Source organism: Triturus cristatus, chromosome 2_1, assembly GCF_964204655.1.
Source record: "Triturus cristatus chromosome 2_1, aTriCri1.1, whole genome shotgun sequence".
Lineage (NCBI taxonomy): Eukaryota > Metazoa > Chordata > Amphibia > Caudata > Salamandridae > Triturus > Triturus cristatus.
Genome location: NC_140581.1, coordinates 365,886,686 through 365,909,776, shown reverse-complemented (window position 1 = coordinate 365,909,776; position 23,091 = coordinate 365,886,686). Strand labels below are relative to the sequence as shown.

The 23,091-nt window shown below is 60.0% G+C and overlaps 24 non-coding genes across 24 annotated transcripts; all 24 read right to left on the bottom strand.

Annotated features, from left to right (window-relative positions):
- Window positions 1-385: 385 nt before the first annotated feature.
- Window positions 386-549, bottom strand: LOC146864587 (U1 spliceosomal RNA). The gene has a single exon (XR_014977844.1). It is a non-coding gene; the product is annotated as a U1 spliceosomal RNA (small nuclear RNA).
- Window positions 550-1,463: 914 nt separating this feature from the next.
- Window positions 1,464-1,627, bottom strand: LOC146864586 (U1 spliceosomal RNA). Its single transcript, XR_014977843.1, has one exon. It is a non-coding gene; the product is annotated as a U1 spliceosomal RNA (small nuclear RNA).
- A 914-nt stretch (window positions 1,628-2,541) lies between these two features.
- Window positions 2,542-2,705, bottom strand: LOC146864585 (U1 spliceosomal RNA). Its single transcript, XR_014977842.1, has one exon. It is a non-coding gene; the product is annotated as a U1 spliceosomal RNA (small nuclear RNA).
- Window positions 2,706-3,322: 617 nt separating this feature from the next.
- Window positions 3,323-3,486, bottom strand: LOC146864584 (U1 spliceosomal RNA). Its single transcript, XR_014977841.1, has one exon. It is a non-coding gene; the product is annotated as a U1 spliceosomal RNA (small nuclear RNA).
- A 914-nt stretch (window positions 3,487-4,400) lies between these two features.
- On the bottom strand, window positions 4,401-4,564 carry LOC146864583 (U1 spliceosomal RNA). The gene has a single exon (XR_014977840.1). It is a non-coding gene; the product is annotated as a U1 spliceosomal RNA (small nuclear RNA).
- Window positions 4,565-5,181: 617 nt separating this feature from the next.
- Window positions 5,182-5,345, bottom strand: LOC146864582 (U1 spliceosomal RNA). The gene has a single exon (XR_014977839.1). It is a non-coding gene; the product is annotated as a U1 spliceosomal RNA (small nuclear RNA).
- Window positions 5,346-6,258: 913 nt separating this feature from the next.
- Window positions 6,259-6,422, bottom strand: LOC146864581 (U1 spliceosomal RNA). The gene has a single exon (XR_014977838.1). It is a non-coding gene; the product is annotated as a U1 spliceosomal RNA (small nuclear RNA).
- A 914-nt stretch (window positions 6,423-7,336) lies between these two features.
- Window positions 7,337-7,500, bottom strand: LOC146864580 (U1 spliceosomal RNA). The gene has a single exon (XR_014977837.1). It is a non-coding gene; the product is annotated as a U1 spliceosomal RNA (small nuclear RNA).
- A 617-nt stretch (window positions 7,501-8,117) lies between these two features.
- LOC146864579 (U1 spliceosomal RNA) lies at window positions 8,118-8,281 on the bottom strand. The gene has a single exon (XR_014977836.1). It is a non-coding gene; the product is annotated as a U1 spliceosomal RNA (small nuclear RNA).
- Window positions 8,282-9,195: 914 nt separating this feature from the next.
- Window positions 9,196-9,359, bottom strand: LOC146864578 (U1 spliceosomal RNA). The gene has a single exon (XR_014977833.1). It is a non-coding gene; the product is annotated as a U1 spliceosomal RNA (small nuclear RNA).
- Window positions 9,360-10,273: 914 nt separating this feature from the next.
- LOC146864577 (U1 spliceosomal RNA) lies at window positions 10,274-10,437 on the bottom strand. Its single transcript, XR_014977832.1, has one exon. It is a non-coding gene; the product is annotated as a U1 spliceosomal RNA (small nuclear RNA).
- Window positions 10,438-11,054: 617 nt separating this feature from the next.
- LOC146864576 (U1 spliceosomal RNA) lies at window positions 11,055-11,218 on the bottom strand. Its single transcript, XR_014977831.1, has one exon. It is a non-coding gene; the product is annotated as a U1 spliceosomal RNA (small nuclear RNA).
- Window positions 11,219-11,835: 617 nt separating this feature from the next.
- On the bottom strand, window positions 11,836-11,999 carry LOC146864575 (U1 spliceosomal RNA). Its single transcript, XR_014977830.1, has one exon. It is a non-coding gene; the product is annotated as a U1 spliceosomal RNA (small nuclear RNA).
- Window positions 12,000-12,913: 914 nt separating this feature from the next.
- Window positions 12,914-13,077, bottom strand: LOC146864574 (U1 spliceosomal RNA). The gene has a single exon (XR_014977828.1). It is a non-coding gene; the product is annotated as a U1 spliceosomal RNA (small nuclear RNA).
- A 617-nt stretch (window positions 13,078-13,694) lies between these two features.
- Window positions 13,695-13,858, bottom strand: LOC146864573 (U1 spliceosomal RNA). The gene has a single exon (XR_014977827.1). It is a non-coding gene; the product is annotated as a U1 spliceosomal RNA (small nuclear RNA).
- Window positions 13,859-14,772: 914 nt separating this feature from the next.
- On the bottom strand, window positions 14,773-14,936 carry LOC146864572 (U1 spliceosomal RNA). The gene has a single exon (XR_014977826.1). It is a non-coding gene; the product is annotated as a U1 spliceosomal RNA (small nuclear RNA).
- A 617-nt stretch (window positions 14,937-15,553) lies between these two features.
- Window positions 15,554-15,717, bottom strand: LOC146864571 (U1 spliceosomal RNA). The gene has a single exon (XR_014977825.1). It is a non-coding gene; the product is annotated as a U1 spliceosomal RNA (small nuclear RNA).
- A 914-nt stretch (window positions 15,718-16,631) lies between these two features.
- On the bottom strand, window positions 16,632-16,795 carry LOC146864570 (U1 spliceosomal RNA). The gene has a single exon (XR_014977824.1). It is a non-coding gene; the product is annotated as a U1 spliceosomal RNA (small nuclear RNA).
- Window positions 16,796-17,709: 914 nt separating this feature from the next.
- LOC146864569 (U1 spliceosomal RNA) lies at window positions 17,710-17,873 on the bottom strand. Its single transcript, XR_014977823.1, has one exon. It is a non-coding gene; the product is annotated as a U1 spliceosomal RNA (small nuclear RNA).
- A 617-nt stretch (window positions 17,874-18,490) lies between these two features.
- LOC146864568 (U1 spliceosomal RNA) lies at window positions 18,491-18,654 on the bottom strand. Its single transcript, XR_014977821.1, has one exon. It is a non-coding gene; the product is annotated as a U1 spliceosomal RNA (small nuclear RNA).
- A 914-nt stretch (window positions 18,655-19,568) lies between these two features.
- Window positions 19,569-19,732, bottom strand: LOC146864567 (U1 spliceosomal RNA). The gene has a single exon (XR_014977820.1). It is a non-coding gene; the product is annotated as a U1 spliceosomal RNA (small nuclear RNA).
- A 914-nt stretch (window positions 19,733-20,646) lies between these two features.
- LOC146864566 (U1 spliceosomal RNA) lies at window positions 20,647-20,810 on the bottom strand. The gene has a single exon (XR_014977819.1). It is a non-coding gene; the product is annotated as a U1 spliceosomal RNA (small nuclear RNA).
- Window positions 20,811-21,427: 617 nt separating this feature from the next.
- LOC146864565 (U1 spliceosomal RNA) lies at window positions 21,428-21,591 on the bottom strand. The gene has a single exon (XR_014977818.1). It is a non-coding gene; the product is annotated as a U1 spliceosomal RNA (small nuclear RNA).
- A 914-nt stretch (window positions 21,592-22,505) lies between these two features.
- LOC146864564 (U1 spliceosomal RNA) lies at window positions 22,506-22,669 on the bottom strand. The gene has a single exon (XR_014977817.1). It is a non-coding gene; the product is annotated as a U1 spliceosomal RNA (small nuclear RNA).
- Window positions 22,670-23,091: the final 422 nt, after the last annotated feature.

Here is a 23,091-nt window from a genome sequence, read left to right as displayed (position 1 = left end):
GCGCCAATCAGGGCCCTGCTTTCGCTATGCTGCACCTTGCTGACACGGGTGGGGGAAAGCCAGGGCTACAGCAAGCACACGAGAGGGCTTGGCAGGCCTAAATCGGGCCCAAAAGCAGATTTTTCAGGCCCTTTAAACTGTGCACAAGCAAAGGCTTTCGCAAGCACAACAGAGGGCTTGCCAGGTCGAAATCGGGCCCAGAAGCACGTTTCTAAGCCCTGAGCCAGCATCCCCAGGCTTGTAAATTTGCATATCTAATTGGCCCTCGCCCACTCACCATTCCAGCCAGCTTACAGCACCCTGGACGGACCACAAGAAACGTCAAAGGGTGCTCCAGACTCCTTTTTATTTTTTTTTCCTTTTTGTCTTTCTTGAAACCAGAGATCAGGGGAAAGCGCGAACGCAGTCCCCCACTACCAGAAATTATGCAGTCGAGTATCCCGCATTTGGGGACATCGCAGGGGTCAGCACATCCGAAGTGCAATGGATGAGCCTCACCCTGGGAGAACCACCTTCGTGATCATGGTGTCTCCCCTGCCAGGTAAGTATGAGTTGGAAGGGGACAGGGTGAGGGCGGGCCGCTGGGCATCTCCCCGCAGAGCGAGGGTGGCATTCACACAGGCAAGGCCTGAGGCCGGGCGAAGCAGAGCATGGGCATTGTGGGGCGCAAGGTGACCAGCCAAGGCCCCTGTGCCCACTTTGGAAAGCGCGCAGCTACCCACAGCAGCTTCCCACAGGCCTCGGCCGGCCAGCAACATTTGCATGTCCACACCCACCGGCAGCGCCAATCAGGGCCCTGCTTTCGCTATGCTGCACCTTGCTGACACGGGTGGGGGAAAGCCAGGGCTACAGCAAGCACAGAAGGGCGATTGCCATGTCGACTTTGGGCCCAGAAGCAGAGATTTGGGGCTTTTGAAGCCTAAGAGCTGCCACTGAGGCCGCCTCTAGAGGTATGCAGTGCCCTGTTGCCTGGCTAGGCCCCAGTCGACTGCTTGTGGCTGAAAGCCAGGGACAAACAGGCCTGCAAGCGAGCAGGGGTTCTCGCCCTGAGCCCCTCACGCCTTCCCGAACGCTCCCAAACGCTGCCGACAGAACCCTCGCCGGGCAGAGCCCTCGCCGGGCCACGGCCTGGGGTCCTCAGCCAGAGTCTGGGCCTGGGGAGGCTAGGGCGAGGCAAGAGGCTGGCAGCCAGGCCACAGCCCCAGGGGGGCGATGGAAAGGAGCAGACATGTCACCTGGCCAGGGCCTACTTCCCTGTCTCTGGATAGGTCCCCAGAGTGGGAGGCTGCAGCTATCCCATCATTCCCCAGGCTCAGTACTTAGCATGTGATTCCCTCTTGCCCACGCCCCCGCCCCCCTCCAATCCAGCCGCAGCACCCCAGAAAGAACACAGAAGACGAGAAAGGGTGCTCCAGACTCCTTTTTATTTTTTTTTCCTTTTTGTCTTTCTTGAAACCAGAGATCAGGGGAAAGCGCGAACGCAGTCCCCCACTACCAGAAATTATGCAGTCGAGTATCCCGCATTTGGGGACATCGCAGGGGTCAGCACATCCGAAGTGCAATGGATGAGCCTCACCCTGGGAGAACCACCTTCGTGATCATGGTGTCTCCCCTGCCAGGTAAGTATGAGTTGGAAGGGGACAGGGCGAGGGCGGGCCGCTGAGCATCTCCCCGCAGAGCGAGGGTGGCATTCACACAGGCAAGGCCTGAGGCCGGGCGAAGCAGAGCATGGGCATTGTGGGGCGCAAGGTGACCAGCCAAGGCCCCTGTGCCCACTTTGGAAAGCGCGCAGCTACCCACAGCAGCTTCCCACAGGCCTCGGCCGGCCAGCAACATTTGCATGTCCACGCCCACCGGCAGCGCCAATCAGGGCCCTGCTTTCGCTATGCTGCACCTTGCTGACACGGGTGGGGGAAAGCCAGGGCTACAGCAAGCACAGAAGGGCGATTGCCATGTCGACTTTGGGCCCAGAAGCAGAGATTTGGGGCTTTTGAAGCCTAAGAGCTGCCACTGAGGCCGCCTCTAGAGGTATGCAGTGCCCTGTTGCCTGGCTAGGCCCCAGTCGACTGCTTGTGGCTGAAAGCCAGGGACAAACAGGCCTGCAAGCGAGCAGGGGTTCTCGCCCTGAGCCCCTCACGCCTTCCCGAACGCTCCCAAACGCTGCCGACAGAACCCTCGCCGGGCAGAGCCCTCGCCGGGCCACGGCCTGGGGTCCTCAGCCAGAGTCTGGGCCTGGGGAGGCTAGGGCGAGGCAAGAGGCTGGCAGCCAGGCCACAGCCCCAGGGGGGCGATGGAAAGGAGCAGACATGTCACCTGGCCAGGGCCTACTTCCCTGTCTCTGGATAGGTCCCCAGAGTGGGAGGCTGCAGCTATCCCATCATTCCCCAGGCTCAGTACTTAGCATGTGATTCCCTCTTGCCCACGCCCCCGCCCCCCTCCAATCCAGCCGCAGCACCCCAGAAAGAACACAGAAGACGAGAAAGGGTGCTCCAGACTCCTTTTTATTTTTTTTTCCTTTTTGTCTTTCTTGAAACCAGAGATCAGGGGAAAGCGCGAACGCAGTCCCCCACTACCAGAAATTATGCAGTCGAGTATCCCGCATTTGGGGACATCGCAGGGGTCAGCACATCCGAAGTGCAATGGATGAGCCTCACCCTGGGAGAACCACCTTCGTGATCATGGTGTCTCCCCTGCCAGGTAAGTATGAGTTGGAAGGGGACAGGGTGAGGGCGGGCCGCTGGGCATCTCCCCGCAGAGCGAGGGTGGCATTCACACAGGCAAGGCCTGAGGCCGGGCGAAGCAGAGCATGGGCATTGTGGGGCGCAAGGTGACCAGCCAAGGCCCCTGTGCCCACTTTGGAAAGCGCGCAGCTACCCACAGCAGCTTCCCACAGGCCTCGGCCGGCCAGCAACATTTGCATGTCCACGCCCACCGGCAGCGCCAATCAGGGCCCTGCTTTCGCTATGCTGCACCTTGCTGACACGGGTGGGGGAAAGCCAGGGCTACAGCAAGCACACGAGAGGGCTTGGCAGGCCTAAATCGGGCCCAAAAGCAGATTTTTCAGGCCCTTTAAACTGTGCACAAGCAAAGGCTTTCGCAAGCACAACAGAGGGCTTGCCAGGTCGAAATCGGGCCCAGAAGCACGTTTCTAAGCCCTGAGCCAGCATCCCCAGGCTTGTAAATTTGCATATCTAATTGGCCCTCGCCCACTCCCCATTCCAGCCAGCTTACAGCACCCTGGACGGACCACAAGAAACGTCAAAGGGTGCTCCAGACTCCTTTTTATTTTTTTTTCCTTTTTGTCTTTCTTGAAACCAGAGATCAGGGGAAAGCGCGAACGCAGTCCCCCACTACCAGAAATTATGCAGTCGAGTATCCCGCATTTGGGGACATCGCAGGGGTCAGCACATCCGAAGTGCAATGGATGAGCCTCACCCTGGGAGAACCACCTTCGTGATCATGGTGTCTCCCCTGCCAGGTAAGTATGAGTTGGAAGGGGACAGGGTGAGGGCGGGCCGCTGGGCATCTCCCCGCAGAGCGAGGGTGGCATTCACACAGGCAAGGCCTGAGGCCGGGCGAAGCAGAGCATGGGCATTGTGGGGCGCAAGGTGACCAGCCAAGGCCCCTGTGCCCACTTTGGAAAGCGCGCAGCTACCCACAGCAGCTTCCCACAGGCCTCGGCCGGCCAGCAACATTTGCATGTCCACACCCACCGGCAGCGCCAATCAGGGCCCTGCTTTCGCTATGCTGCACCTTGCTGACACGGGTGGGGGAAAGCCAGGGCTACAGCAAGCACAGAAGGGCGATTGCCATGTCGACTTTGGGCCCAGAAGCAGAGATTTGGGGCTTTTGAAGCCTAAGAGCTGCCACTGAGGCCGCCTCTAGAGGTATGCAGTGCCCTGTTGCCTGGCTAGGCCCCAGTCGACTGCTTGTGGCTGAAAGCCAGGGACAAACAGGCCTGCAAGCGAGCAGGGGTTCTCGCCCTGAGCCCCTCACGCCTTCCCGAACGCTCCCAAACGCTGCCGACAGAACCCTCGCCGGGCAGAGCCCTCGCCGGGCCACGGCCTGGGGTCCTCAGCCAGAGTCTGGGCCTGGGGAGGCTAGGGCGAGGCAAGAGGCTGGCAGCCAGGCCACAGCCCCAGGGGGGCGATGGAAAGGAGCAGACATGTCACCTGGCCAGGGCCTACTTCCCTGTCTCTGGATAGGTCCCCAGAGTGGGAGGCTGCAGCTATCCCATCATTCCCCAGGCTCAGTACTTAGCATGTGATTCCCTCTTGCCCACGCCCCCGCCCCCCTCCAATCCAGCCGCAGCACCCCAGAAAGAACACAGAAGACGAGAAAGGGTGCTCCAGACTCCTTTTTATTTTTTTTTCCTTTTTGTCTTTCTTGAAACCAGAGATCAGGGGAAAGCGCGAACGCAGTCCCCCACTACCAGAAATTATGCAGTCGAGTATCCCGCATTTGGGGACATCGCAGGGGTCAGCACATCCGAAGTGCAATGGATGAGCCTCACCCTGGGAGAACCACCTTCGTGATCATGGTGTCTCCCCTGCCAGGTAAGTATGAGTTGGAAGGGGACAGGGCGAGGGCGGGCCGCTGAGCATCTCCCCGCAGAGCGAGGGTGGCATTCACACAGGCAAGGCCTGAGGCCGGGCGAAGCAGAGCATGGGCATTGTGGGGCGCAAGGTGACCAGCCAAGGCCCCTGTGCCCACTTTGGAAAGCGCGCAGCTACCCACAGCAGCTTCCCACAGGCCTCGGCCGGCCAGCAACATTTGCATGTCCACGCCCACCGGCAGCGCCAATCAGGGCCCTGCTTTCGCTATGCTGCACCTTGCTGACACGGGTGGGGGAAAGCCAGGGCTACAGCAAGCACACGAGAGGGCTTGGCAGGCCTAAATCGGGCCCAAAAGCAGATTTTTCAGGCCCTTTAAACTGTGCACAAGCAAAGGCTTTCGCAAGCACAACAGAGGGCTTGCCAGGTCGAAATCGGGCCCAGAAGCACGTTTCTAAGCCCTGAGCCAGCATCCCCAGGCTTGTAAATTTGCATATCTAATTGGCCCTCGCCCACTCCCCATTCCAGCCAGCTTACAGCACCCTGGACGGACCACAAGAAACGTCAAAGGGTGCTCCAGACTCCTTTTTATTTTTTTTTCCTTTTTGTCTTTCTTGAAACCAGAGATCAGGGGAAAGCGCGAACGCAGTCCCCCACTACCAGAAATTATGCAGTCGAGTATCCCGCATTTGGGGACATCGCAGGGGTCAGCACATCCGAAGTGCAATGGATGAGCCTCACCCTGGGAGAACCACCTTCGTGATCATGGTGTCTCCCCTGCCAGGTAAGTATGAGTTGGAAGGGGACAGGGTGAGGGCGGGCCGCTGGGCATCTCCCCGCAGAGCGAGGGTGGCATTCACACAGGCAAGGCCTGAGGCCGGGCGAAGCAGAGCATGGGCATTGTGGGGCGCAAGGTGACCAGCCAAGGCCCCTGTGCCCACTTTGGAAAGCGCGCAGCTACCCACAGCAGCTTCCCACAGGCCTCGGCCGGCCAGCAACATTTGCATGTCCACGCCCACCGGCAGCGCCAATCAGGGCCCTGCTTTCGCTATGCTGCACCTTGCTGACACGGGTGGGGGAAAGCCAGGGCTACAGCAAGCACAGAAGGGCGATTGCCATGTCGACTTTGGGCCCAGAAGCAGAGATTTGGGGCTTTTGAAGCCTAAGAGCTGCCACTGAGGCCGCCTCTAGAGGTATGCAGTGCCCTGTTGCCTGGCTAGGCCCCAGTCGACTGCTTGTGGCTGAAAGCCAGGGACAAACAGGCCTGCAAGCGAGCAGGGGTTCTCGCCCTGAGCCCCTCACGCCTTCCCGAACGCTCCCAAACGCTGCAGACAGAACCCTCGCCGGGCAGAGCCCTCGCCGGGCCACGGCCTGGGGTCCTCAGCCAGAGTCTGGGCCTGGGAAGGCTAGGGCGAGGCAAGAGGCTGGCAGCCAGGCCACAGCCCCAGGGGGGCGATGGAAAGGAGCAGACATGTCACCTGGCCAGGGCCTACTTCCCTGTCTCTGGATAGGTCCCCAGAGTGGGAGGCTGCAGCTATCCCATCATTCCCCAGGCTCAGTACTTAGCATGTGATTCCCTCTTGCCCACGCCCCCGCCCCCCTCCAATCCAGCCGCAGCACCCCAGAAAGAACACAGAAGACGAGAAAGGGTGCTCCAGACTCCTTTTTTTTTTTTTTCCTTTTTGTCTTTCTTGAAACCAGAGATCAGGGGAAAGCGCGAACGCAGTCCCCCACTACCAGAAATTATGCAGTCGAGTATCCCGCATTTGGGGACATCGCAGGGGTCAGCACATCCGAAGTGCAATGGATGAGCCTCACCCTGGGAGAACCACCTTCGTGATCATGGTGTCTCCCCTGCCAGGTAAGTATGAGTTGGAAGGGGACAGGGTGAGGGCGGGCCGCTGGGCATCTCCCCGCAGAGCGAGGGTGGCATTCACACAGGCAAGGCCTGAGGCCGGGCGAAGCAGAGCATGGGCATTGTGGGGCGCAAGGTGACCAGCCAAGGCCCCTGTGCCCACTTTGGAAAGCGCGCAGCTACCCACAGCAGCTTCCCACAGGCCTCGGCCGGCCAGCAACATTTGCATGTCCACGCCCACCGGCAGCGCCAATCAGGGCCCTGCTTTCGCTATGCTGCACCTTGCTGACACGGGTGGGGGAAAGCCAGGGCTACAGCAAGCACAGAAGGGCGATTGCCATGTCGACTTTGGGCCCAGAAGCAGAGATTTGGGGCTTTTGAAGCCTAAGAGCTGCCACTGAGGCCGCCTCTAGAGGTATGCAGTGCCCTGTTGCCTGGCTAGGCCCCAGTCGACTGCTTGTGGCTGAAAGCCAGGGACAAACAGGCCTGCAAGCGAGCAGGGGTTCTCGCCCTGAGCCCCTCACGCCTTCCCTCACGCTCCCAAACGCTGCAGACAGAACCCTCGCCGGGCAGAGCCCTCGCCGGGCCACGGCCTGGGGTCCTCAGCCAGAGTCTGGGCCTGGGAAGGCTAGGGCGAGGCAAGAGGCTGGCAGCCAGGCCACAGCCCCAGGGGGGCGATGGAAAGGAGCAGACATGTCACCTGGCCAGGGCCTACTTCCCTGTCTCTGGATAGGTCCCCAGAGTGGGAGGCTGCAGCTATCCCATCATTCCCCAGGCTCAGTACTTAGCATGTGATTCCCTCTTGCCCACGCCCCCGCCCCCCTCCAATCCAGCCGCAGCACCCCAGAAAGAACACAGAAGACGAGAAAGGGTGCTCCAGACTCCTTTTTATTTTTTTTTCCTTTTTGTCTTTCTTGAAACCAGAGATCAGGGGAAAGCGCGAACGCAGTCCCCCACTACCAGAAATTATGCAGTCGAGTATCCCGCATTTGGGGACATCGCAGGGGTCAGCACATCCGAAGTGCAATGGATGAGCCTCACCCTGGGAGAACCACCTTCGTGATCATGGTGTCTCCCCTGCCAGGTAAGTATGAGTTGGAAGGGGACAGGGTGAGGGCGGGCCGCTGGGCATCTCCCCGCAGAGCGAGGGTGGCATTCACACAGGCAAGGCCTGAGGCCGGGCGAAGCAGAGCATGGGCATTGTGGGGCGCAAGGTGACCAGCCAAGGCCCCTGTGCCCACTTTGGAAAGCGCGCAGCTACCCACAGCAGCTTCCCACAGGCCTCGGCCGGCCAGCAACATTTGCATGTCCACGCCCACCGGCAGCGCCAATCAGGGCCCTGCTTTCGCTATGCTGCACCTTGCTGACACGGGTGGGGGAAAGCCAGGGCTACAGCAAGCACACGAGAGGGCTTGGCAGGCCTAAATCGGGCCCAAAAGCAGATTTTTCAGGCCCTTTAAACTGTGCACAAGCAAAGGCTTTCGCAAGCACAACAGAGGGCTTGCCAGGTCGAAATCGGGCCCAGAAGCACGTTTCTAAGCCCTGAGCCAGCATCCCCAGGCTTGTAAATTTGCATATCTAATTGGCCCTCGCCCACTCACCATTCCAGCCAGCTTACAGCACCCTGGACGGACCACAAGAAACGTCAAAGGGTGCTCCAGACTCCTTTTTATTTTTTTTTCCTTTTTGTCTTTCTTGAAACCAGAGATCAGGGGAAAGCGCGAACGCAGTCCCCCACTACCAGAAATTATGCAGTCGAGTATCCCGCATTTGGGGACATCGCAGGGGTCAGCACATCCGAAGTGCAATGGATGAGCCTCACCCTGGGAGAACCACCTTCGTGATCATGGTGTCTCCCCTGCCAGGTAAGTATGAGTTGGAAGGGGACAGGGTGAGGGCGGGCCGCTGGGCATCTCCCCGCAGAGCGAGGGTGGCATTCACACAGGCAAGGCCTGAGGCCGGGCGAAGCAGAGCATGGGCATTGTGGGGCGCAAGGTGACCAGCCAAGGCCCCTGTGCCCACTTTGGAAAGCGCGCAGCTACCCACAGCAGCTTCCCACAGGCCTCGGCCGGCCAGCAACATTTGCATGTCCACACCCACCGGCAGCGCCAATCAGGGCCCTGCTTTCGCTATGCTGCACCTTGCTGACACGGGTGGGGGAAAGCCAGGGCTACAGCAAGCACAGAAGGGCGATTGCCATGTCGACTTTGGGCCCAGAAGCAGAGATTTGGGGCTTTTGAAGCCTAAGAGCTGCCACTGAGGCCGCCTCTAGAGGTATGCAGTGCCCTGTTGCCTGGCTAGGCCCCAGTCGACTGCTTGTGGCTGAAAGCCAGGGACAAACAGGCCTGCAAGCGAGCAGGGGTTCTCGCCCTGAGCCCCTCACGCCTTCCCGAACGCTCCCAAACGCTGCCGACAGAACCCTCGCCGGGCAGAGCCCTCGCCGGGCCACGGCCTGGGGTCCTCAGCCAGAGTCTGGGCCTGGGGAGGCTAGGGCGAGGCAAGAGGCTGGCAGCCAGGCCACAGCCCCAGGGGGGCGATGGAAAGGAGCAGACATGTCACCTGGCCAGGGCCTACTTCCCTGTCTCTGGATAGGTCCCCAGAGTGGGAGGCTGCAGCTATCCCATCATTCCCCAGGCTCAGTACTTAGCATGTGATTCCCTCTTGCCCACGCCCCCGCCCCCCTCCAATCCAGCCGCAGCACCCCAGAAAGAACACAGAAGACGAGAAAGGGTGCTCCAGACTCCTTTTTATTTTTTTTTCCTTTTTGTCTTTCTTGAAACCAGAGATCAGGGGAAAGCGCGAACGCAGTCCCCCACTACCAGAAATTATGCAGTCGAGTATCCCGCATTTGGGGACATCGCAGGGGTCAGCACATCCGAAGTGCAATGGATGAGCCTCACCCTGGGAGAACCACCTTCGTGATCATGGTGTCTCCCCTGCCAGGTAAGTATGAGTTGGAAGGGGACAGGGCGAGGGCGGGCCGCTGAGCATCTCCCCGCAGAGCGAGGGTGGCATTCACACAGGCAAGGCCTGAGGCCGGGCGAAGCAGAGCATGGGCATTGTGGGGCGCAAGGTGACCAGCCAAGGCCCCTGTGCCCACTTTGGAAAGCGCGCAGCTACCCACAGCAGCTTCCCACAGGCCTCGGCCGGCCAGCAACATTTGCATGTCCACGCCCACCGGCAGCGCCAATCAGGGCCCTGCTTTCGCTATGCTGCACCTTGCTGACACGGGTGGGGGAAAGCCAGGGCTACAGCAAGCACAGAAGGGCGATTGCCATGTCGACTTTGGGCCCAGAAGCAGAGATTTGGGGCTTTTGAAGCCTAAGAGCTGCCACTGAGGCCGCCTCTAGAGGTATGCAGTGCCCTGTTGCCTGGCTAGGCCCCAGTCGACTGCTTGTGGCTGAAAGCCAGGGACAAACAGGCCTGCAAGCGAGCAGGGGTTCTCGCCCTGAGCCCCTCACGCCTTCCCGAACGCTCCCAAACGCTGCCGACAGAACCCTCGCCGGGCAGAGCCCTCGCCGGGCCACGGCCTGGGGTCCTCAGCCAGAGTCTGGGCCTGGGGAGGCTAGGGCGAGGCAAGAGGCTGGCAGCCAGGCCACAGCCCCAGGGGGGCGATGGAAAGGAGCAGACATGTCACCTGGCCAGGGCCTACTTCCCTGTCTCTGGATAGGTCCCCAGAGTGGGAGGCTGCAGCTATCCCATCATTCCCCAGGCTCAGTACTTAGCATGTGATTCCCTCTTGCCCACGCCCCCGCCCCCCTCCAATCCAGCCGCAGCACCCCAGAAAGAACACAGAAGACGAGAAAGGGTGCTCCAGACTCCTTTTTATTTTTTTTTCCTTTTTGTCTTTCTTGAAACCAGAGATCAGGGGAAAGCGCGAACGCAGTCCCCCACTACCAGAAATTATGCAGTCGAGTATCCCGCATTTGGGGACATCGCAGGGGTCAGCACATCCGAAGTGCAATGGATGAGCCTCACCCTGGGAGAACCACCTTCGTGATCATGGTGTCTCCCCTGCCAGGTAAGTATGAGTTGGAAGGGGACAGGGCGAGGGCGGGCCGCTGAGCATCTCCCCGCAGAGCGAGGGTGGCATTCACACAGGCAAGGCCTGAGGCCGGGCGAAGCAGAGCATGGGCATTGTGGGGCGCAAGGTGACCAGCCAAGGCCCCTGTGCCCACTTTGGAAAGCGCGCAGCTACCCACAGCAGCTTCCCACAGGCCTCGGCCGGCCAGCAACATTTGCATGTCCACGCCCACCGGCAGCGCCAATCAGGGCCCTGCTTTCGCTATGCTGCACCTTGCTGACACGGGTGGGGGAAAGCCAGGGCTACAGCAAGCACACGAGAGGGCTTGGCAGGCCTAAATCGGGCCCAAAAGCAGATTTTTCAGGCCCTTTAAACTGTGCACAAGCAAAGGCTTTCGCAAGCACAACAGAGGGCTTGCCAGGTCGAAATCGGGCCCAGAAGCACGTTTCTAAGCCCTGAGCCAGCATCCCCAGGCTTGTAAATTTGCATATCTAATTGGCCCTCGCCCACTCCCCATTCCAGCCAGCTTACAGCACCCTGGACGGACCACAAGAAACGTCAAAGGGTGCTCCAGACTCCTTTTTATTTTTTTTTCCTTTTTGTCTTTCTTGAAACCAGAGATCAGGGGAAAGCGCGAACGCAGTCCCCCACTACCAGAAATTATGCAGTCGAGTATCCCGCATTTGGGGACATCGCAGGGGTCAGCACATCCGAAGTGCAATGGATGAGCCTCACCCTGGGAGAACCACCTTCGTGATCATGGTGTCTCCCCTGCCAGGTAAGTATGAGTTGGAAGGGGACAGGGTGAGGGCGGGCCGCTGGGCATCTCCCCGCAGAGCGAGGGTGGCATTCACACAGGCAAGGCCTGAGGCCGGGCGAAGCAGAGCATGGGCATTGTGGGGCGCAAGGTGACCAGCCAAGGCCCCTGTGCCCACTTTGGAAAGCGCGCAGCTACCCACAGCAGCTTCCCACAGGCCTCGGCCGGCCAGCAACATTTGCATGTCCACGCCCACCGGCAGCGCCAATCAGGGCCCTGCTTTCGCTATGCTGCACCTTGCTGACACGGGTGGGGGAAAGCCAGGGCTACAGCAAGCACACGAGAGGGCTTGGCAGGCCTAAATCGGGCCCAAAAGCAGATTTTTCAGGCCCTTTAAACTGTGCACAAGCAAAGGCTTTCGCAAGCACAACAGAGGGCTTGCCAGGTCGAAATCGGGCCCAGAAGCACGTTTCTAAGCCCTGAGCCAGCATCCCCAGGCTTGTAAATTTGCATATCTAATTGGCCCTCGCCCACTCCCCATTCCAGCCAGCTTACAGCACCCTGGACGGACCACAAGAAACGTCAAAGGGTGCTCCAGACTCCTTTTTATTTTTTTTTCCTTTTTGTCTTTCTTGAAACCAGAGATCAGGGGAAAGCGCGAACGCAGTCCCCCACTACCAGAAATTATGCAGTCGAGTATCCCGCATTTGGGGACATCGCAGGGGTCAGCACATCCGAAGTGCAATGGATGAGCCTCACCCTGGGAGAACCACCTTCGTGATCATGGTGTCTCCCCTGCCAGGTAAGTATGAGTTGGAAGGGGACAGGGTGAGGGCGGGCCGCTGGGCATCTCCCCGCAGAGCGAGGGTGGCATTCACACAGGCAAGGCCTGAGGCCGGGCGAAGCAGAGCATGGGCATTGTGGGGCGCAAGGTGACCAGCCAAGGCCCCTGTGCCCACTTTGGAAAGCGCGCAGCTACCCACAGCAGCTTCCCACAGGCCTCGGCCGGCCAGCAACATTTGCATGTCCACACCCACCGGCAGCGCCAATCAGGGCCCTGCTTTCGCTATGCTGCACCTTGCTGACACGGGTGGGGGAAAGCCAGGGCTACAGCAAGCACAGAAGGGCGATTGCCATGTCGACTTTGGGCCCAGAAGCAGAGATTTGGGGCTTTTGAAGCCTAAGAGCTGCCACTGAGGCCGCCTCTAGAGGTATGCAGTGCCCTGTTGCCTGGCTAGGCCCCAGTCGACTGCTTGTGGCTGAAAGCCAGGGACAAACAGGCCTGCAAGCGAGCAGGGGTTCTCGCCCTGAGCCCCTCACGCCTTCCCGAACGCTCCCAAACGCTGCCGACAGAACCCTCGCCGGGCAGAGCCCTCGCCGGGCCACGGCCTGGGGTCCTCAGCCAGAGTCTGGGCCTGGGGAGGCTAGGGCGAGGCAAGAGGCTGGCAGCCAGGCCACAGCCCCAGGGGGGCGATGGAAAGGAGCAGACATGTCACCTGGCCAGGGCCTACTTCCCTGTCTCTGGATAGGTCCCCAGAGTGGGAGGCTGCAGCTATCCCATCATTCCCCAGGCTCAGTACTTAGCATGTGATTCCCTCTTGCCCACGCCCCCGCCCCCCTCCAATCCAGCCGCAGCACCCCAGAAAGAACACAGAAGACGAGAAAGGGTGCTCCAGACTCCTTTTTATTTTTTTTTCCTTTTTGTCTTTCTTGAAACCAGAGATCAGGGGAAAGCGCGAACGCAGTCCCCCACTACCAGAAATTATGCAGTCGAGTATCCCGCATTTGGGGACATCGCAGGGGTCAGCACATCCGAAGTGCAATGGATGAGCCTCACCCTGGGAGAACCACCTTCGTGATCATGGTGTCTCCCCTGCCAGGTAAGTATGAGTTGGAAGGGGACAGGGCGAGGGCGGGCCGCTGAGCATCTCCCCGCAGAGCGAGGGTGGCATTCACACAGGCAAGGCCTGAGGCCGGGCGAAGCAGAGCATGGGCATTGTGGGGCGCAAGGTGACCAGCCAAGGCCCCTGTGCCCACTTTGGAAAGCGCGCAGCTACCCACAGCAGCTTCCCACAGGCCTCGGCCGGCCAGCAACATTTGCATGTCCACGCCCACCGGCAGCGCCAATCAGGGCCCTGCTTTCGCTATGCTGCACCTTGCTGACACGGGTGGGGGAAAGCCAGGGCTACAGCAAGCACACGAGAGGGCTTGGCAGGCCTAAATCGGGCCCAAAAGCAGATTTTTCAGGCCCTTTAAACTGTGCACAAGCAAAGGCTTTCGCAAGCACAACAGAGGGCTTGCCAGGTCGAAATCGGGCCCAGAAGCACGTTTCTAAGCCCTGAGCCAGCATCCCCAGGCTTGTAAATTTGCATATCTAATTGGCCCTCGCCCACTCCCCATTCCAGCCAGCTTACAGCACCCTGGACGGACCACAAGAAACGTCAAAGGGTGCTCCAGACTCCTTTTTATTTTTTTTTCCTTTTTGTCTTTCTTGAAACCAGAGATCAGGGGAAAGCGCGAACGCAGTCCCCCACTACCAGAAATTATGCAGTCGAGTATCCCGCATTTGGGGACATCGCAGGGGTCAGCACATCCGAAGTGCAATGGATGAGCCTCACCCTGGGAGAACCACCTTCGTGATCATGGTGTCTCCCCTGCCAGGTAAGTATGAGTTGGAAGGGGACAGGGTGAGGGCGGGCCGCTGGGCATCTCCCCGCAGAGCGAGGGTGGCATTCACACAGGCAAGGCCTGAGGCCGGGCGAAGCAGAGCATGGGCATTGTGGGGCGCAAGGTGACCAGCCAAGGCCCCTGTGCCCACTTTGGAAAGCGCGCAGCTACCCACAGCAGCTTCCCACAGGCCTCGGCCGGCCAGCAACATTTGCATGTCCACACCCACCGGCAGCGCCAATCAGGGCCCTGCTTTCGCTATGCTGCACCTTGCTGACACGGGTGGGGGAAAGCCAGGGCTACAGCAAGCACAGAAGGGCGATTGCCATGTCGACTTTGGGCCCAGAAGCAGAGATTTGGGGCTTTTGAAGCCTAAGAGCTGCCACTGAGGCCGCCTCTAGAGGTATGCAGTGCCCTGTTGCCTGGCTAGGCCCCAGTCGACTGCTTGTGGCTGAAAGCCAGGGACAAACAGGCCTGCAAGCGAGCAGGGGTTCTCGCCCTGAGCCCCTCACGCCTTCCCGAACGCTCCCAAACGCTGCCGACAGAACCCTCGCCGGGCAGAGCCCTCGCCGGGCCACGGCCTGGGGTCCTCAGCCAGAGTCTGGGCCTGGGGAGGCTAGGGCGAGGCAAGAGGCTGGCAGCCAGGCCACAGCCCCAGGGGGGCGATGGAAAGGAGCAGACATGTCACCTGGCCAGGGCCTACTTCCCTGTCTCTGGATAGGTCCCCAGAGTGGGAGGCTGCAGCTATCCCATCATTCCCCAGGCTCAGTACTTAGCATGTGATTCCCTCTTGCCCACGCCCCCGCCCCCCTCCAATCCAGCCGCAGCACCCCAGAAAGAACACAGAAGACGAGAAAGGGTGCTCCAGACTCCTTTTTATTTTTTTTTCCTTTTTGTCTTTCTTGAAACCAGAGATCAGGGGAAAGCGCGAACGCAGTCCCCCACTACCAGAAATTATGCAGTCGAGTATCCCGCATTTGGGGACATCGCAGGGGTCAGCACATCCGAAGTGCAATGGATGAGCCTCACCCTGGGAGAACCACCTTCGTGATCATGGTGTCTCCCCTGCCAGGTAAGTATGAGTTGGAAGGGGACAGGGCGAGGGCGGGCCGCTGAGCATCTCCCCGCAGAGCGAGGGTGGCATTCACACAGGCAAGGCCTGAGGCCGGGCGAAGCAGAGCATGGGCATTGTGGGGCGCAAGGTGACCAGCCAAGGCCCCTGTGCCCACTTTGGAAAGCGCGCAGCTACCCACAGCAGCTTCCCACAGGCCTCGGCCGGCCAGCAACATTTGCATGTCCACGCCCACCGGCAGCGCCAATCAGGGCCCTGCTTTCGCTATGCTGCACCTTGCTGACACGGGTGGGGGAAAGCCAGGGCTACAGCAAGCACACGAGAGGGCTTGGCAGGCCTAAATCGGGCCCAAAAGCAGATTTTTCAGGCCCTTTAAACTGTGCACAAGCAAAGGCTTTCGCAAGCACAACAGAGGGCTTGCCAGGTCGAAATCGGGCCCAGAAGCACGTTTCTAAGCCCTGAGCCAGCATCCCCAGGCTTGTAAATTTGCATATCTAATTGGCCCTCGCCCACTCCCCATTCCAGCCAGCTTACAGCACCCTGGACGGACCACAAGAAACGTCAAAGGGTGCTCCAGACTCCTTTTTATTTTTTTTTCCTTTTTGTCTTTCTTGAAACCAGAGATCAGGGGAAAGCGCGAACGCAGTCCCCCACTACCAGAAATTATGCAGTCGAGTATCCCGCATTTGGGGACATCGCAGGGGTCAGCACATCCGAAGTGCAATGGATGAGCCTCACCCTGGGAGAACCACCTTCGTGATCATGGTGTCTCCCCTGCCAGGTAAGTATGAGTTGGAAGGGGACAGGGTGAGGGCGGGCCGCTGGGCATCTCCCCGCAGAGCGAGGGTGGCATTCACACAGGCAAGGCCTGAGGCCGGGCGAAGCAGAGCATGGGCATTGTGGGGCGCAAGGTGACCAGCCAAGGCCCCTGTGCCCACTTTGGAAAGCGCGCAGCTACCCACAGCAGCTTCCCACAGGCCTCGGCCGGCCAGCAACATTTGCATGTCCACGCCCACCGGCAGCGCCAATCAGGGCCCTGCTTTCGCTATGCTGCACCTTGCTGACACGGGTGGGGGAAAGCCAGGGCTACAGCAAGCACAGAAGGGCGATTGCCATGTCGACTTTGGGCCCAGAAGCAGAGATTTGGGGCTTTTGAAGCCTAAGAGCTGCCACTGAGGCCGCCTCTAGAGGTATGCAGTGCCCTGTTGCCTGGCTAGGCCCCAGTCGACTGCTTGTGGCTGAAAGCCAGGGACAAACAGGCCTGCAAGCGAGCAGGGGTTCTCGCCCTGAGCCCCTCACGCCTTCCCTCACGCTCCCAAACGCTGCAGACAGAACCCTCGCCGGGCAGAGCCCTCGCCGGGCCACGGCCTGGGGTCCTCAGCCAGAGTCTGGGCCTGGGAAGGCTAGGGCGAGGCAAGAGGCTGGCAGCCAGGCCACAGCCCCAGGGGGGCGATGGAAAGGAGCAGACATGTCACCTGGCCAGGGCCTACTTCCCTGTCTCTGGATAGGTCCCCAGAGTGGGAGGCTGCAGCTATCCCATCATTCCCCAGGCTCAGTACTTAGCATGTGATTCCCTCTTGCCCACGCCCCCGCCCCCCTCCAATCCAGCCGCAGCACCCCAGAAAGAACACAGAAGACGAGAAAGGGTGCTCCAGACTCCTTTTTATTTTTTTTTCCTTTTTGTCTTTCTTGAAACCAGAGATCAGGGGAAAGCGCGAACGCAGTCCCCCACTACCAGAAATTATGCAGTCGAGTATCCCGCATTTGGGGACATCGCAGGGGTCAGCACATCCGAAGTGCAATGGATGAGCCTCACCCTGGGAGAACCACCTTCGTGATCATGGTGTCTCCCCTGCCAGGTAAGTATGAGTTGGAAGGGGACAGGGTGAGGGCGGGCCGCTGGGCATCTCCCCGCAGAGCGAGGGTGGCATTCACACAGGCAAGGCCTGAGGCCGGGCGAAGCAGAGCATGGGCATTGTGGGGCGCAAGGTGACCAGCCAAGGCCCCTGTGCCCACTTTGGAAAGCGCGCAGCTACCCACAGCAGCTTCCCACAGGCCTCGGCCGGCCAGCAACATTTGCATGTCCACGCCCACCGGCAGCGCCAATCAGGGCCCTGCTTTCGCTATGCTGCACCTTGCTGACACGGGTGGGGGAAAGCCAGGGCTACAGCAAGCACAGAAGGGCGATTGCCATGTCGACTTTGGGCCCAGAAGCAGAGATTTGGGGCTTTTGAAGCCTAAGAGCTGCCACTGAGGCCGCCTCTAGAGGTATGCAGTGCCCTGTTGCCTGGCTAGGCCCCAGTCGACTGCTTGTGGCTGAAAGCCAGGGACAAACAGGCCTGCAAGCGAGCAGGGGTTCTCGCCCTGAGCCCCTCACGCCTTCCCGAACGCTCCCAAACGCTGCAGACAGAACCCTCGCCGGGCAGAGCCCTCGCCGGGCCACGGCCTGGGGTCCTCAGCCAGAGTCTGGGCCTGGGGAGGCTAGGGCGAGGCAAGAGGCTGGCAGCCAGGCCACAGCCCCAGGGGGGCGATGGAAAGGAGCAGACATGTCACCTGGCCAGGGCCTACTTCCCTGTCTCTGGATAGGTCCCCAGAGTGGGAGGCTGCAGCTATCCCATCATTCCCCAGGCTCAGTACTTAGCATGTGATTCCCTCTTGCCCACGCCCCCGCCCCCCTCCAATCCAGCCGCAGCACCCCAGAAAGAACACAGAAGACGAGAAAGGGTGCTCCAGACTCCTTTTTATTTTTTTTTCCTTTTTGTCTTTCTTGAAACCAGAGATCAGGGGAAAGCGCGAACGCAGTCCCCCACTACCAGAAATTATGCAGTCGAGTATCCCGCATTTGGGGACATCGCAGGGGTCAGCACATCCGAAGTGCAATGGATGAGCCTCACCCTGGGAGAACCACCTTCGTGATCATGGTGTCTCCCCTGCCAGGTAAGTATGAGTTGGAAGGGGACAGGGTGAGGGCGGGCCGCTGGGCATCTCCCCGCAGAGCGAGGGTGGCATTCACACAGGCAAGGCCTGAGGCCGGGCGAAGCAGAGCATGGGCATTGTGGGGCGCAAGGTGACCAGCCAAGGCCCCTGTGCCCACTTTGGAAAGCGCGCAGCTACCCACAGCAGCTTCCCACAGGCCTCGGCCGGCCAGCAACATTTGCATGTCCACGCCCACCGGCAGCGCCAATCAGGGCCCTGCTTTCGCTATGCTGCACCTTGCTGACACGGGTGGGGGAAAGCCAGGGCTACAGCAAGCACACGAGAGGGCTTGGCAGGCCTAAATCGGGCCCAAAAGCAGATTTTTCAGGCCCTTTAAACTGTGCACAAGCAAAGGCTTTCGCAAGCACAACAGAGGGCTTGCCAGGTCGAAATCGGGCCCAGAAGCACGTTTCTAAGCCCTGAGCCAGCATCCCCAGGCTTGTAAATTTGCATATCTAATTGGCCCTCGCCCACTCACCATTCCAGCCAGCTTACAGCACCCTGGACGGACCACAAGAAACGTCAAAGGGTGCTCCAGACTCCTTTTTATTTTTTTTTCCTTTTTGTCTTTCTTGAAACCAGAGATCAGGGGAAAGCGCGAACGCAGTCCCCCACTACCAGAAATTATGCAGTCGAGTATCCCGCATTTGGGGACATCGCAGGGGTCAGCACATCCGAAGTGCAATGGATGAGCCTCACCCTGGGAGAACCACCTTCGTGATCATGGTGTCTCCCCTGCCAGGTAAGTATGAGTTGGAAGGGGACAGGGTGAGGGCGGGCCGCTGGGCATCTCCCCGCAGAGCGAGGGTGGCATTCACACAGGCAAGGCCTGAGGCCGGGCGAAGCAGAGCATGGGCATTGTGGGGCGCAAGGTGACCAGCCAAGGCCCCTGTGCCCACTTTGGAAAGCGCGCAGCTACCCACAGCAGCTTCCCACAGGCCTCGGCCGGCCAGCAACATTTGCATGTCCACACCCACCGGCAGCGCCAATCAGGGCCCTGCTTTCGCTATGCTGCACCTTGCTGACACGGGTGGGGGAAAGCCAGGGCTACAGCAAGCACAGAAGGGCGATTGCCATGTCGACTTTGGGCCCAGAAGCAGAGATTTGGGGCTTTTGAAGCCTAAGAGCTGCCACTGAGGCCGCCTCTAGAGGTATGCAGTGCCCTGTTGCCTGGCTAGGCCCCAGTCGACTGCTTGTGGCTGAAAGCCAGGGACAAACAGGCCTGCAAGCGAGCAGGGGTTCTCGCCCTGAGCCCCTCACGCCTTCCCGAACGCTCCCAAACGCTGCCGACAGAACCCTCGCCGGGCAGAGCCCTCGCCGGGCCACGGCCTGGGGTCCTCAGCCAGAGTCTGGGCCTGGGGAGGCTAGGGCGAGGCAAGAGGCTGGCAGCCAGGCCACAGCCCCAGGGGGGCGATGGAAAGGAGCAGACATGTCACCTGGCCAGGGCCTACTTCCCTGTCTCTGGATAGGTCCCCAGAGTGGGAGGCTGCAGCTATCCCATCATTCCCCAGGCTCAGTACTTAGCATGTGATTCCCTCTTGCCCACGCCCCCGCCCCCCTCCAATCCAGCCGCAGCACCCCAGAAAGAACACAGAAGACGAGAAAGGGTGCTCCAGACTCCTTTTTATTTTTTTTTCCTTTTTGTCTTTCTTGAAACCAGAGATCAGGGGAAAGCGCGAACGCAGTCCCCCACTACCAGAAATTATGCAGTCGAGTATCCCGCATTTGGGGACATCGCAGGGGTCAGCACATCCGAAGTGCAATGGATGAGCCTCACCCTGGGAGAACCACCTTCGTGATCATGGTGTCTCCCCTGCCAGGTAAGTATGAGTTGGAAGGGGACAGGGCGAGGGCGGGCCGCTGAGCATCTCCCCGCAGAGCGAGGGTGGCATTCACACAGGCAAGGCCTGAGGCCGGGCGAAGCAGAGCATGGGCATTGTGGGGCGCAAGGTGACCAGCCAAGGCCCCTGTGCCCACTTTGGAAAGCGCGCAGCTACCCACAGCAGCTTCCCACAGGCCTCGGCCGGCCAGCAACATTTGCATGTCCACGCCCACCGGCAGCGCCAATCAGGGCCCTGCTTTCGCTATGCTGCACCTTGCTGACACGGGTGGGGGAAAGCCAGGGCTACAGCAAGCACAGAAGGGCGATTGCCATGTCGACTTTGGGCCCAGAAGCAGAGATTTGGGGCTTTTGAAGCCTAAGAGCTGCCACTGAGGCCGCCTCTAGAGGTATGCAGTGCCCTGTTGCCTGGCTAGGCCCCAGTCGACTGCTTGTGGCTGAAAGCCAGGGACAAACAGGCCTGCAAGCGAGCAGGGGTTCTCGCCCTGAGCCCCTCACGCCTTCCCGAACGCTCCCAAACGCTGCCGACAGAACCCTCGCCGGGCAGAGCCCTCGCCGGGCCACGGCCTGGGGTCCTCAGCCAGAGTCTGGGCCTGGGGAGGCTAGGGCGAGGCAAGAGGCTGGCAGCCAGGCCACAGCCCCAGGGGGGCGATGGAAAGGAGCAGACATGTCACCTGGCCAGGGCCTACTTCCCTGTCTCTGGATAGGTCCCCAGAGTGGGAGGCTGCAGCTATCCCATCATTCCCCAGGCTCAGTACTTAGCATGTGATTCCCTCTTGCCCACGCCCCCGCCCCCCTCCAATCCAGCCGCAGCACCCCAGAAAGAACACAGAAGACGAGAAAGGGTGCTCCAGACTCCTTTTTATTTTTTTTTCCTTTTTGTCTTTCTTGAAACCAGAGATCAGGGGAAAGCGCGAACGCAGTCCCCCACTACCAGAAATTATGCAGTCGAGTATCCCGCATTTGGGGACATCGCAGGGGTCAGCACATCCGAAGTGCAATGGATGAGCCTCACCCTGGGAGAACCACCTTCGTGATCATGGTGTCTCCCCTGCCAGGTAAGTATGAGTTGGAAGGGGACAGGGTGAGGGCGGGCCGCTGGGCATCTCCCCGCAGAGCGAGGGTGGCATTCACACAGGCAAGGCCTGAGGCCGGGCGAAGCAGAGCATGGGCATTGTGGGGCGCAAGGTGACCAGCCAAGGCCCCTGTGCCCACTTTGGAAAGCGCGCAGCTACCCACAGCAGCTTCCCACAGGCCTCGGCCGGCCAGCAACATTTGCATGTCCACGCCCACCGGCAGCGCCAATCAGGGCCCTGCTTTCGCTATGCTGCACCTTGCTGACACGGGTGGGGGAAAGCCAGGGCTACAGCAAGCACACGAGAGGGCTTGGCAGGCCTAAATCGGGCCCAAAAGCAGATTTTTCAGGCCCTTTAAACTGTGCACAAGCAAAGGCTTTCGCAAGCACAACAGAGGGCTTGCCAGGTCGAAATCGGGCCCAGAAGCACGTTTCTAAGCCCTGAGCCAGCATCCCCAGGCTTGTAAATTTGCATATCTAATTGGCCCTCGCCCACTCCCCATTCCAGCCAGCTTACAGCACCCTGGACGGACCACAAGAAACGTCAAAGGGTGCTCCAGACTCCTTTTTATTTTTTTTTCCTTTTTGTCTTTCTTGAAACCAGAGATCAGGGGAAAGCGCGAACGCAGTCCCCCACTACCAGAAATTATGCAGTCGAGTATCCCGCATTTGGGGACATCGCAGGGGTCAGCACATCCGAAGTGCAATGGATGAGCCTCACCCTGGGAGAACCACCTTCGTGATCATGGTGTCTCCCCTGCCAGGTAAGTATGAGTTGGAAGGGGACAGGGTGAGGGCGGGCCGCTGGGCATCTCCCCGCAGAGCGAGGGTGGCATTCACACAGGCAAGGCCTGAGGCCGGGCGAAGCAGAGCATGGGCATTGTGGGGCGCAAGGTGACCAGCCAAGGCCCCTGTGCCCACTTTGGAAAGCGCGCAGCTACCCACAGCAGCTTCCCACAGGCCTCGGCCGGCCAGCAACATTTGCATGTCCACACCCACCGGCAGCGCCAATCAGGGCCCTGCTTTCGCTATGCTGCACCTTGCTGACACGGGTGGGGGAAAGCCAGGGCTACAGCAAGCACAGAAGGGCGATTGCCATGTCGACTTTGGGCCCAGAAGCAGAGATTTGGGGCTTTTGAAGCCTAAGAGCTGCCACTGAGGCCGCCTCTAGAGGTATGCAGTGCCCTGTTGCCTGGCTAGGCCCCAGTCGACTGCTTGTGGCTGAAAGCCAGGGACAAACAGGCCTGCAAGCGAGCAGGGGTTCTCGCCCTGAGCCCCTCACGCCTTCCCGAACGCTCCCAAACGCTGCCGACAGAACCCTCGCCGGGCAGAGCCCTCGCCGGGCCACGGCCTGGGGTCCTCAGCCAGAGTCTGGGCCTGGGGAGGCTAGGGCGAGGCAAGAGGCTGGCAGCCAGGCCACAGCCCCAGGGGGGCGATGGAAAGGAGCAGACATGTCACCTGGCCAGGGCCTACTTCCCTGTCTCTGGATAGGTCCCCAGAGTGGGAGGCTGCAGCTATCCCATCATTCCCCAGGCTCAGTACTTAGCATGTGATTCCCTCTTGCCCACGCCCCCGCCCCCCTCCAATCCAGCCGCAGCACCCCAGAAAGAACACAGAAGACGAGAAAGGGTGCTCCAGACTCCTTTTTATTTTTTTTTCCTTTTTGTCTTTCTTGAAACCAGAGATCAGGGGAAAGCGCGAACGCAGTCCCCCACTACCAGAAATTATGCAGTCGAGTATCCCGCATTTGGGGACATCGCAGGGGTCAGCACATCCGAAGTGCAATGGATGAGCCTCACCCTGGGAGAACCACCTTCGTGATCATGGTGTCTCCCCTGCCAGGTAAGTATGAGTTGGAAGGGGACAGGGCGAGGGCGGGCCGCTGAGCATCTCCCCGCAGAGCGAGGGTGGCATTCACACAGGCAAGGCCTGAGGCCGGGCGAAGCAGAGCATGGGCATTGTGGGGCGCAAGGTGACCAGCCAAGGCCCCTGTGCCCACTTTGGAAAGCGCGCAGCTACCCACAGCAGCTTCCCACAGGCCTCGGCCGGCCAGCAACATTTGCATGTCCACGCCCACCGGCAGCGCCAATCAGGGCCCTGCTTTCGCTATGCTGCACCTTGCTGACACGGGTGGGGGAAAGCCAGGGCTACAGCAAGCACACGAGAGGGCTTGGCAGGCCTAAATCGGGCCCAAAAGCAGATTTTTCAGGCCCTTTAAACTGTGCACAAGCAAAGGCTTTCGCAAGCACAACAGAGGGCTTGCCAGGTCGAA